Source organism: Gambusia affinis, linkage group LG18 (assembly GCF_019740435.1).
Source record: "Gambusia affinis linkage group LG18, SWU_Gaff_1.0, whole genome shotgun sequence".
Classification (NCBI taxonomy): Eukaryota; Metazoa; Chordata; class Actinopteri; order Cyprinodontiformes; family Poeciliidae; genus Gambusia; species Gambusia affinis.
The window spans coordinates 5,390,496-5,399,292 of record NC_057885.1 but is presented as its reverse complement, the minus strand read 5'-3'; the positions used below and the strand labels follow the sequence as shown (position 1 = coordinate 5,399,292).

Genomic DNA, 8,797 nt, shown 5'->3' with positions numbered 1-8,797 from the left:
TCTTATTGCAATCAATTATTTAGTCGGCATCGTCCGTCTGTCTCGTGTCCCCGGGTTGTTTGTCCATGTCTTCATGCTGGGCAGCTGGACAGTGTTGCTGGTGAAAGCCGTCCTGACTGGCGCCGTCTCTCTCTGCTCACTTTTCCTGTTTGTCACTCTGGTTCACAGCAACTGAAGAAGAAGAAGAAGAAGAAGCAGCAGCAGGCCGTAAAAACAACCCTCCACAGTCTCGGCTCAAACTGGAGGAAAAGTTTTCATAAGTCAGAGTTTGAGCTGAGAAGCTTTAAAGGAGGGCTTAGAAGTGATTGATGTTGTCTGACATGATCCACCAACTGGTTCAGCTTCCAGTTCTTCCAGTTTGTTTCATTGGTTATGAGTCCATGAGGAAAAAGAGCGTTCTCTGGAGAACATTTCTACCCAACTTTTCAGTGAATCAGTTGAAGCTAAGGGTCAAAGGTCAACATCAGGATACTTCTTCAGTGTGACTGGCTTGTTTGTTTTTAAGATGTGAATTTTTCATTGATGTAACTACAAATTAATTCACACTTAATATAAAAATATATATTTTTAATCCTGTTCTCCAGTTTATGCTTTGATCAGTTATGAAGTTCTATTAAAAATGTGGAAATTCCTTTAATTTATAATGTTTCCAAAAATAATTATGGTTAAAAAAAAAATGACTCCAGAAATAACAGATTGAAAGAAGACCATTTTATTGAACTCATAGTTACAGCACTTAGGAATTTTGTGTCATGAACCATTAATAATGAAAACAATAATGAAGAGAAAACAAATCTGCCTTCTAACTATTTACTCTGATATTTTGTTTTGATTCTTGAATCGTCAGAATCTCGTCTCCAGCCAGGCACCAGAAACCTTGCAGAGTCAATGATGTTTTGACAGGAGAGTCGAGCTAAAGAAACAGAAGAACAAATTTGAGAAACAGAGTCAAACGGACGCCATTAAATACTGAAACTTTGCCGAGATGTTTCAGCAGCTTTACCTGCTACATCCAGAGAAATGCTGTCAGGTTGGATTCTAGTCTTTTTGCCCACATGCAGAACAGATAATCAGTAAAGATACTTTATTGAAGATTCAGATATGATGGAACGGCTCTCGGAGAAGGCGGCACACTATGGAGACAGCAGAGAGGTGGTGAGTTCACGGGCGTAGGAAAATGGAAACAGGAAGTCATTAATGGACTGTATCTTACTTGTGGAGCTGGTGGTTCTGGCTCGGGAGGGGATCATGGTGGGTTGGGTTCAGATCTGACAGAGGGGTCTTCTTTGAAGTAGGCTCGGATGAGCTGATCTGGAAGGAGCGGAGGAGGCTGCGATGGAGGGCGGACAGGTAAATTCTGGTGGCTGGAGACAGAGGAGCGGTCCGACTGCCCATCAGGGTTTCCAGAAAACGGCTTGGTCCAACTGAAGGAACAGGGAAGGAGCTCGGACAACCAGTGGGTAACTTCCATGGCATCACAAGGATGTAGGTTCCAGAAAATCAGAGGAAAAAAAAAACTTCTCATGGAGGAAACTTGGGCATCTTGATGAATTCACCTGAAGAGGAAAACAACAGCAGGAATTACTCAGCAGGTTTCTCAAGGAATCAACTAGTAGCTTTCGGTGGAGGGTTCTGACTACCATTACTGGCAAACACTCAGGCGTCAGAGAACTGGCAGTCAGCTCCTCTTGAGCTGCAGGGATGATGAGAAGATGAGAAACAGGTGCTAGGAGACCGGCTCGCCCTGCCAGGAGGAGCAGCCTCTGGCGCTCTCTGGTGGATGGATAGTGAACCACAAAAGAAAAAACCACAAGACCCCAGGTGAGGTCCATCTCCCCAGCGGTTGGTTTGTCTCAAACCTGAAGTGATACTGGCCCGCATCGCCCAGCTTCACACCCTGAATCTGAACTGAGCAGCTGGAGTAGCTTCCCCCGATGCAGCTAGAATGCAGGCAGCAATTCAGTACCGTGATTTTACTGTAACACTAACAGCATTTGCAGTTCTTCTCACCGTGTGAAGCCCGCAGTAAGACGGGCTGACCTGGTGAGGACGTTCTGTAGCGATGAGAGAGAGTTTGGCGTCTGTCAGATGGGAGGAGGGGTGAGGCGGATGGGGGAGTGAGTTTGACCGTCATTGGTTGACCTGCTTCCACTGATGCTTTTTATTTCACTTCTCCATCAGAATCTGTCTCAAAAGATGAGCAGAAAGAAGAAATTGTGACATCCATGTGATCTTATCACTTCTGCAGCGGTTTCAGAGACATGTGTCTGTGCTACAAGTCAAAGGTCACTAACCTCTAGTACATGTTACATTCACTTGTTATGTAACAGTCATTCATTCCTTCTTCTTCTGCTCCATTTTTCTTAGGTGGGAAAACGTACTCATAGGTTTTTTAAAGCTAATTTCACCCAAAAAAGGCTCAATATTACTTTAATGGATTCACAGGAAGTGGCTACAGGCAGCCTGGCATCTGCATGGGAATTTCCAAAGTAAAAGCTCCCAAATGCTGATCAACCTTAAGGTAAAGCATAAACAATGGTTCAGTAATATTTTACAGTATCATTCAATACTACATCACTTATTATGTACAAAGTTAGACATAATTCCTAACTTTCCAGAAGTTTTCAGTGTGTGATTTTGCCACTGCAACTTGAGAAATAAAAAAATTTTCAATATTGTTTTGGCACTAAAGTTGCCAATAAATGTGTTCAAATCCAAACAAACCTAGAGCTATTTTCTATAGAAACACATAGAAAAGTACTTCAGAACTGCTTTGAGTCATGTGCAAAAATCACAGCAGGGGTCACAAACAAAGTGCAAATAAAATAACAAAACAGCTGAGAGTTTACTGCACTGTATGTATGAAAGTGTTTGATCATTGCTCACTGTAAATAAACTTTATGGACATTAAAATCTGCTTATTTTCAGCTTATATGATCTAACAGGAAGGAAAACCAAAATTTTATCCATCCATCCATTTTCTGTTCACCCTTGACCCTTGTGGGGTCAGGAGGGTTGCCGGTGTCTATCTCCAGCTACGCTCTGGGCGAGAGGCGGGGTTCACCCTGGACAGGTCGCCAGTCTGTCGCAGGGCAACCGAGATTTTAATTCTTGAATAATTAAGAAAATAAGCTCAACTATAAAACGGCTGAAAAGTTAAGATTGTAAAAAATGGATTTAATACTAACAGATGGTGTGTAAACCTGGGCCCAGTGGATCGTCTGCTTTTTCTTGGGAGGCTTTGTATGTTTGTTTTAGTCCTCAGTCCTCTGTGTCTTCTCTCTCCTGATTGGTCCACTGTTGTTGTTTTGTCTGAGTGATGCTGGAGAATCTTCACAGGATCAGACAACAAGGTTAACAAACAGAATCTATTTGGACAAAAGAAAGAACAATTTGACTTCAATTCAATCCATATTTAAAATGAAAATAAGTTTTCTTACTTTTTTTGTCAACAGGGTTCTCTTATCTTCCTCCATCTGACTGGTGGTGCTGAAGGTGGAGGATTACAGGAGGAGCTGATCTTCTGCTGTCATTGTTGGTCAACTCATGTCATGTGACATGAGTTGACGTAGAAATGAAATAAAGAGAAAAGACAACAGAGTTAATAAACAGAATATATTTGGACTGAAGAAAGAACAATTTGACCTCAATTTTATCCATATTTAAAATAAAAATAAGTTTTCTTACTTTTCTTGTCAACAGGGTTCTCTTATCTTCCTCCTTCTGACTGGTGGTGCTGAAGGTGGAGGATTACAGGAGGAGCTGATCTTCTGCTGTCATTGTTGGTCAACTCATGTCATGTGACATGAGTTGACGTAGAAATGAAATAAAGAGAAAAGACAACAGAGTTAATAAACAGAATATATTTGGACTGAAGAAAGAACAATTTGACCTCAATTTTATCCATATTTAAAATAAAAATAAGTTTTCTTACTTTTCTTGTCAACAGGGTTCTCTTATCTTCCTCCTTCTGACTGGTGGTGCTGAAGGTGGAGGATTACAGGATGAGGAGATCCAACCTGAGATGATCAGAGAATCAGAGATCTGAGAAGTCTGAACCTGGATCAGAGACTAGTTTTGGGTATTTTTTAATGTCTATTCTTTTTGTGATCCTTCTGTGTTGTAACACATGAACAAGCTATTGGGCATGTAAACTATTTGTTTTATGAGATTAATAGTTTATCTACAGAAAACTTTACTCCACATGCTCTCCAGTGTCCCTCTGAATAAAAGCTCTTAATTCAATCCCTCAATCAAATATTCTGTCTATATTCTACTTTGTCTTTGGCAATTTTTAATTTCCTGATGTTTTAATTGTGTTTCTGATAAAAAGTAATGTCAGGCAAGCATTCTTTACTTAATGTAAACTTTAACTCTGTATAGCTGAACACTTTGTACATTTTCTATTCTATTTCTATTTTTATTTCGTAAAGTTGATGGTCCCCACCACCAGCAGGAGGCTAGCAGTGTCATGTGAATGTGGAATGCAAAAACTTACAAGCAATGTGAAAAATAAGGGGTCCAGAAGCACAGGAACCACATGAACAACGGCGAAAGGATCCAGCGATGAGCAGCTGAAACCTGAAAGATTAAAAACTTGGAGAATGGATTAGTGGAGGAACAGGATACAATAATTTACTATGCCAGAGAGCACTGTGTGGAGAAGAACCACTATTACACCCTGAAACATGAGGAAGTTGAGAGGAAAAGACAAAGATGAAGAAAACCCGGTGCAAGACGCTACCTAAGGTTTCTTTAGTTTTTCCAGAATCCTTAACATTGAAAATGATAAATCTAGTAGTGGAATAAAGAAAACAAATAGTGCAAGACGCTACCTAAGTTTTCCACAGGCCTGCTAGAAAGCCATTGGCTTTAGTAAGAAACAACAGAACTGATGATGTTCTAATGTGACTTTACAGATCCCAATCTAATCAGAGTCACTTGACTAGAACCACACATGTCAGGAACTCCCTCTTGCTATAATTCCGCCAGATGTTGAAGGTATTTGTTCCTCTTCTGTGTGTGACAGAATGGGATTCTCAGATGGCATCTGTGGTGGGGGACTGAAAACACAGGGTGACAAAATGGGATCTTCACAGTGTGTCAATGATGAGGGACTGGAGTCAGGGGATGAGAGAAAAGGATCCTCACACGACATCCTTGGTGAGAGACTGAGGTAAGGGAAAAACTGAATGGGTTCTTCAAATTCCCTCCTACAGCGGGGATGCAAAAGAGAGCTTGATGGATGGGCCTTGTCCCCCCATTCTTTTTCACATCTCCATGTCAACCGTTCGAGGATGCTTTGAATGACCTCATCACTATGGTTGGTCCTCTTGGCGGCAACTTCCTCTTCAGTAACACCGTCCCAGGTCCTCTTGGTAGGGTCTTCTGCGCCAGGGCGGAACTTGGCGAAAAGGTCACCCCTTGGAGGAAGAGCGATCTTAGTCCACTGGGCAGGGGGCTCCTCTTCAGCATCACTGTCCTTTGTCCTCTTGTCAGAGGGCTCCTGTTTAGCAGGCATTTCATGTGGCATTTCACAAGAAGGACTGAGGTCAGGGGATGAAAAAACAGAAAATCTGCGCACCAATGTAGACAAGGGAATGAAGAAAGGGGTTGACGGTACAGGATCCTCACTTGACGGCCTTAATGAGTGACGGACGACAGGGGGTAACAGAGTGCGATCTTTATATCCCCTCCTACGACAGGGAATGAACAGAGAGGTTGATGGATTGGCCTTGTCCCCCCATTCTTTATCACATCTCCATGCCAACTGGTCGAGGATGCTTTGAGTGACCTCATCACTATGGTTGGTCCTCTTGGCGGCAACCTCCTCTTCAGTAACACTGTCCCTGGTCCTGGGGTCTTCAGCCAGAAGGAACTTGGCGAAAAGGTCACCCCTTGGAGGAAGAGAGATCTTAGTCCTCTTGGCAGGGGGCTCCTCTTTAGCAACAGTGTCCCTGGTCCTCTTGGAGGGGAGCTCATCATCAGCTTGGTTCTCCCTGATCCTCTTGGCAGAGGACTCCTTTTTAGAATCAACACTATTCTTGGTGCGCTTGGCGGGGAGCACCTCTTCAGCAGCAGTGTCCCTGGTCCTCTTGGCTGGGTGCTGCTCTTCAGCATCACTGTCCTTTTTCCTCTTTCCGTTTTTGCCAGTCACAGATGTCACATGAGCCGCGTCCTCTTTCAAACCTACCTGATGACTAGGCTTTGATGATGGGTCATCCTCCTTTGCAGCATTCACCTTCTTTGTAGTTCTCCTGGGGCGGTCAACAGCCAAGGAAGCTACTAAAGTTTTCCAACCTGCCAGAGGCTGTGGCGAGATACTGATAGGACTGGAGTCCTCTGGACGCATATCGGGCTCTTGCTTTTTGTCAAGTCCACATGTGAATTTAAAGCTGTAAGGAAGCACTGTACCAAAACTAAGCTTTGATGGTGGGCCGTCCTCCTTCGCAGCATCCACCTTCGCAGCATCCACCTTCTTCATTGTTCTCCAGGCTTGGCCTGAAGTCAAAGAAGCCGCGTCCTCTTTAAAACCTACCTGCTGATGTTGCAGGGTACCGATAGGTCTAGACTTCTTTGGACGCAAAATGGGCTGTTTCTGTTTGTCAAGTCCAGATTTAAATATGAAGCTGGAAGGACACACGGTACCAAAACTAAGGTTTGATGGTGGGCCGTCCTCCTTCACAGCATCCATCTTCATTGTTCTACGGGCTCGGCCAGAAGTCAAAGAAGCCGCGTCCTCTTCCAAATCTACCTGACGATGTTGCAAGGTATCGATAGGTCTAGACTTCTTTGAACGTAAAATGGGCTCTTCCAGTTTGTCAAGTCCAGATGTGAATTCAAGTTTAGTACAGGAAACCGTGTCTTCTTGAGGCTTCTGCGACACCCCGATGACTTTTATGTCTTTGAAATGTGGGGGAAGAATCTTCAGCAGCTGTGACACAGCATCGGCACAGGAGCCCACCTTATCAACTGTCCAATTCAGATGTTTCAATGACTGTTCAAGCACTCCTATGCCCCACAGGAATTTAATGTTTGGTCGAAGGACCTGAACAACCCGAAGGCGGGATTTAAAGTCATCCTGGTCTTCATTATCAACCTCATCTTTATTGGATCTGGTAGTAGAGTCATTACCTACCTTGTCTTCACAAGAGCTGGTAGTAGAACTACCACTGGAGCTGATAGTATTGCTACCACTGGAGCTGGTAGTAGAGCTACCACTGGAGCTGATAGTATTGCTACCACTGGAGCTGGTAGTAGAGCTACCACTGGAGCTGGTAGAACAGTCAACAGACTGCGACGGTGAACTATAACTCAACTCCTCTCCATGGTCTTCAGAAACCGTGTCGGCTTCATTTAACCACAACTTACCGTGTTCCTTACCATTGTCTGGAAGTCCCTCCAACATTGGGGATCCATCTGCTGGAAGCGCCATAGTATGGGCTGTGAAGAAAAAAAAGCAAAGCAAAATGAATCTATAATTCAGTATCTTGACCTTCACAAAAGTCCAAAGCAATGTTTAGAGGGAACAATGAAATACCAACAATACAATAACCCATGTTTGTGAATGTGTTTGTTTTTCTTGAATGTAATTAACAACATTATTGTTATGCCAGATGTGATTATACAACAAGAATTGGAATTAAGAGATAGAATAAGTAAAGCTTATCTTTAGTCACAAAAAAAGCGAAAAACATGATTTTACATAGAAACCAGAACAACACACTAAAACTCAATGATCAAACATGTATAGACCATCACCACCCAGACAAACAAACTTGCAGCTTCATTAGTACCAATAAATCATTGGTACAACAAATCAAATTTAGACTTATTGGTAATTCATCCCTAGCCATAAACTCCTAAACATTTGGAAACATAAATTAAAGAGCTATACACTGTATTTATGACTTTGAACAGCTAATGAAACTCCTGTAATCTTAAATTCTCTCATTAATGTGAATAAAATAAACCCTGCAACAAGTTACTCAGTTCACCCTTCTATAATAACCCATCCCCACAAATCTTTGATGCTACATTTTATCATTCCTAATAATAGCCAGGAATAAGATATGTGATACATTCATTAGTATTATACTTAAATCACTGCTTACACAACTGTAATACTTTAAAAGTATCAAAGTTTTAAAAAATATGTTTCCAATAGCATTTTTAAATTACCAAAATCTTTCTTTCTGAAAATGTAATCAGCGTGAAAATATATTACAGCTCCAAATATATAATACACAGGATTTCGTAAACAACTAATTATTCAAGACTCCCCTTTCTCAAAAAAAAGCAAACTAAACAATAATAAGTTTAAATGCGAACTAAACTACTTGGAAATATTACAGGAGAAATATATATCTAAAAACTTTTCTAATATTCAAGTAGTAAGGTTTTATTTTAAGCAACGTATCCAAGGAGACCAAATGTGTTATTGAGACATTTTTAAAACCTGGAACAACTGCATAATCCAAAGATCTGAATAAAACAAAACATCTTCTAAAAACAGAAATAACGTTTAAAACCACATAAAGCAATGTTAAACCCCCGCGATCCTCCCAAAATTTTAACTAACAAACTGGACTAACTGAAAGCCAGATCATTATATTTCTAATTAATTTTAACATTCACTGATAACATTCAACTAACTTCTGAAAATGATACATTACTAAAATGCAATGGAACAAAACACTGTTTTTCTGGTCTTGAGTAATTACAGTAAATAATCTAGTAACTTTGTGAAATCAACAGGCACACATTGATTGTTCTGTAAAGACTGAATAAAGTTGTG

General features: G+C 41.4%; 1 long non-coding RNA gene across 4 annotated transcripts; it reads right to left on the bottom strand.

Moving 5' to 3' along the window:
• Nucleotides 1-696: 696 nt before the first annotated feature.
• Nucleotides 697-5,851, bottom strand: LOC122820544. 4 transcript variants are annotated; one of them, XR_006368816.1, is made up of 10 exons: nt 4,499-5,851; nt 3,935-4,019; nt 3,441-3,790; nt 3,189-3,331; nt 2,295-2,515; nt 2,011-2,184; nt 1,641-1,940; nt 1,214-1,556; nt 1,004-1,133; nt 697-913 (listed from the first exon to the last, which is right to left on the bottom strand). It is a non-coding gene; the product is annotated as an uncharacterized LOC122820544 (long non-coding RNA). The 4 variants fall into 4 exon arrangements; XR_006368817.1 differs by having other exon boundaries at nt 3,189-3,368; nt 3,441-4,019; XR_006368815.1 differs by having other exon boundaries at nt 3,441-4,019.
• Between the last annotated feature and the right edge of the window lie 2,946 nt (nt 5,852-8,797).